Source organism: Trachymyrmex cornetzi, unplaced genomic scaffold (genome assembly GCF_001594075.2).
Source record: "Trachymyrmex cornetzi isolate Tcor2-1 unplaced genomic scaffold, Tcor1.1 scaffold258, whole genome shotgun sequence".
In the NCBI taxonomy this organism is placed as follows: domain Eukaryota; kingdom Metazoa; phylum Arthropoda; class Insecta; order Hymenoptera; family Formicidae; genus Trachymyrmex; species Trachymyrmex cornetzi.
In genome coordinates this window covers 144,117-148,157 of record NW_017297248.1, presented here as the reverse complement: position 1 = coordinate 148,157, position 4,041 = coordinate 144,117, and positions in this window count along the sequence as shown.

Genomic DNA, 4,041 nt, shown 5'->3' with positions numbered 1-4,041 from the left:
GAGAGAGAGAGAGAGAGAGAGAGAGAGAGAGAGAGAGAGAAGTATTCTGACAATAATTAAATTCTTATTTTGCTTTACAGATATCTTGCTCATGGTTCTAGTTTGCAATTTAAGCATGGGATTTTCGTATTGGACGTTCAACTATTTATAAAATAGTTCCTGAAGTTTGTAATGCCATTTGGCAAGCTCTTCAGCCAATTTATTTACCAGCAATGAAGAAAAATCAATGGGAACGTGTAGCTAAGGAATTTCAAGAGAAGTGGCAGTTTCCAAATTTACTTGGTGCTATCGACGGTAAACATATTCGGATTAAAGCACCCATAAATTCTGGATTCTTATACTTTAATTACAAGAAATATTTCAGTATAGTCCTTCTCGCTACTTGAGATGCCAAATATCGTTTCACATCGCTACTTGTGATGCCAAATATCGTTTCACATGGGTGGATATTGGACAATATGGTAAGAAAATAGGTATAAAATACATATTTAATTCAGTTCTTTTATTACTTTTTATGTAAACTACAATTGCATACATCATCTTAAGGTTCAATCAGTGATGGAGGTATATGGAATAACACGGATTTTGCCAAAGCTTTTGAAGAAGGACTGGTCGACATACCTCCACCAACAAATTTGCCAGATACGAATATTGTAACACATTATGCTTTCGTTGGTGACGAGGCATTATTTCCTTTAAAGCTGTATATGTTACGCCCATATTCGAAAGACAATTTGACAGATGCACAACGCATTTTTAACTATCGTCTGAGTCGTGCAAGACGAATGATTGAGAATGCGTTTGGCATTTTAACAGCAAGATGGCAAATTCTTCACAGTACTATATGTCTTAATCTCGAAAATGCTATTGCTATTGTCAAAGCTTTGATATGTTTACACAATTTCATTATGATCACAGACGAAGAAATGAGTGAGATGCCTAATGCGCGATTGTATTGTCCTCCTAATTTCGTTGACCATATAGATCAGGAAAATGGAGAATGGCGTAATAACATAGGAAATAACGTTGTACTTGACAATATAACACGTTTTGGAAGTAATAATGCGTCACGAAGAGCAACAGAACAATGTGATATTTTAAAAGACTATTTTCTCTCGCCTATTGGAGAAGCACAGGCACCATGGCAGTACAATCATGTTTTCAGAGGATTAGATATTAATTTGCCGCGGTAATGTAAATTTATAAAGAAATTGTATTTGTTATGTGTGTTTATTTATTTTCCAACATTGATACATATGTACATATCTATAAACTTTATATATCATATAGGAACTTAAAAAATGTAAACAAATTAGGTCAAAACGTAGTTCAAATTTAAAACAAAATAAGATAAATAAAAGGCATAAAACTACGAACGCAAGATGTAAGCAGCGAATAATTATATATTTAAAAAGTTAAAATACATATAATAGACGTTTCGGTCTTAAATTAGACCATCTTCAGTAATAAAACGAGATGAGAGTTATAAATTAATATTCACTTTCGCATACATTAAGTCGATAAGAAATGAACGATAGTCAACGCAAAATACAATTTTCTTGATGTGAAGAATTCTTAAAAAACATCTCCAAGGTTTGAAAGCGCAGATTCGCAGCGAGTCAAAAAGTAGTTAGTTAAGTGGATAGTGCATCAAAACGTCTAATTGAGTGAGTATCCGCGATGTAAATTATTGCGCACAAAATTTCCTGATTCTAATGTAAGTATAAATCAGAAATCAAAAAAACAAAAGAAAATATAAAAAAATTACGCTGTAAATTGTAAAATAAATTAAAATACCTGTGTTAACAATAGTTTGCGGAGCAGATACAGGAATTGGAAAAATTGAAGAGTATAAAATAAAAGTCAAGAACAGAATGATCGAGTCAGACCATGGCAGACCGAATTTATACCGAATTCAGTGTCGCTAGTGGAACATTCTAGATCAAGATTTAACCGATGTGTTTAATAACGGTAAATAAATTTCTGGAAACTTCTCTGTATCGTTCTGTTTATTGATACCGTTAATTTGTTTTTTAATATATATCATTTCAGAAGTCAGTCTTTTGTGGAAAAATGGCTCAATGTCAAGAACTTTAATATTATCCCAGTCAAATTTATGGTCAAGCTGAACCTGGTGTTCTGCAACTACATTATGTAGATTACTAGATTTCCGAGCACAAGATTTATGCTCGGAAATTCTAGTCGCAACTTTTCTTTTCGTTTGACCAACGTAAGAAGCGTCACAATCAAGACAGTCTATTCTGTATACAGCATTACTATGTTCAATGGTTTTTAATCTATCTTTACCTGTTTTTATGATAGTATTCAGTTTATTCATAGGTTTAAAGGCAACTTTAAGGTTATTCTTCTTGGCAACAGGTTTAAATTTTTCCGATACATCTTTAATGTAAGGAACAATAAAAAAATTATCAAAATTGACAGAATTAGAATTCTGATAAGAACAAGCATTGCTATAAACATTTTTACGACTAGACAAAGTATCGATTCTTTTATTAATCGTAGAAAAGAGAAAGTCCAAAGGATAGCCATTGTTTAAAAAATTGTTAATCATCATTTCAATGTTTCTAGTGTGAAATTTAGGATGTGATAGAAATATTATTCTATCCAATTGGCCAATAATCACACCTCTTTTATGATCTAAAGGATGATTAGAATTGAAATTCAAGTATCGTCCAGAATTAGTCGGTTTTTTAAAATTGTCAAAAATAATGTGTCCATTTTCCACTTTCAAACTGACATCTAGAAAATTAATAGATCCATCGTCATTTTGTTCACAGGTAAATTTCAATCTGTCATGGTATGAGTTAAAAACCTGTAAAATGTCATTAATATAATTAATAGGAACAGATAAAATAATGTCGTCAACGTATCTGTAAAAAATTGGTATGTTAAAATTCAATTTTGATAATAATTCTCTTTCCAGGTCCTGTATTACAATGTCTGCTAAGATAGGAGATAAAGGAGAGCCCATGGGCATGCCAAAAATTTGTTTGAAGAAAAGTTCGTCAAATTTAAAAAACGTAGAATTAAAAATTAAAGAGATGGCATTTAAAAATTCTTTTTTCGGAATATTGGTATTACTTGCGATGGCATTCCATCTCAATTCTATGCTTTTGACAACCAATTCCTCAGGAATATTAGTGTACATAGATACTACATCAAAGGATACTATTTTGTAGTCATCCTTCAAGGCTAAACCATTAAGTTTATTCGTAAGATCGAAACTATTTTTAATGTATCCATATTCCTTTTTTAAACTCTTGTCAATAATATCTTTGAGAAATACTGCTAGTGGATATAATGGGCTATTAATGCAGCTTACAATAATTCTCAAAGGATGACCATGTTTATGTATCTTAGGCAACCCATAGATCCTCGGCAAATCTCCATCAGTAACATTGAGTTTTTTATATACGTATTGATCTAAGTATTTCATGCTCTTCCACCTAGCCAATAGTTTGTGAGCTTGGTTGGTAATCATTTTCGTAGGATTTTTCTTAATCTTAGTGTACGTTTTCGGATCAGCTAAAATTTCATGCATTTTTTCTTTATAATCAGTTAAATTTAAAACTACAGTAGAATTCCCTTTATCAGCTCTTGTGATAAGAATATCTGGATGTTGTGCCATAAATTTTTTTGTTGCTATCATTCCTTCTTTCAATAAGTCATCCACTACACTTGTTCCACCATTATAAATTGTATTTCTTTTTAATATTTGAATAGTATCATTTCTAATAACTTTTTTTATAGATTCATCAAATTTGAACATATTAAATTCAATGTGTTTAATAAATTCAATATAAATTCTATCTTTATTAATTAAATTATTCGACAAATTAAATTTCGGTCCTAGTTGTAAAATAGCTTTAATATTATCTGGTATTTGAATATCACTAAGATTGACCAACCATTTATCATTAATGTTATTAAAATTATAATTCTCTTCAAAATTCATAGGATCAATATGTATGTGAAAAATTGAATCAATCTTTTGGTTAGAGCAAGTTGTGGAAATACTGT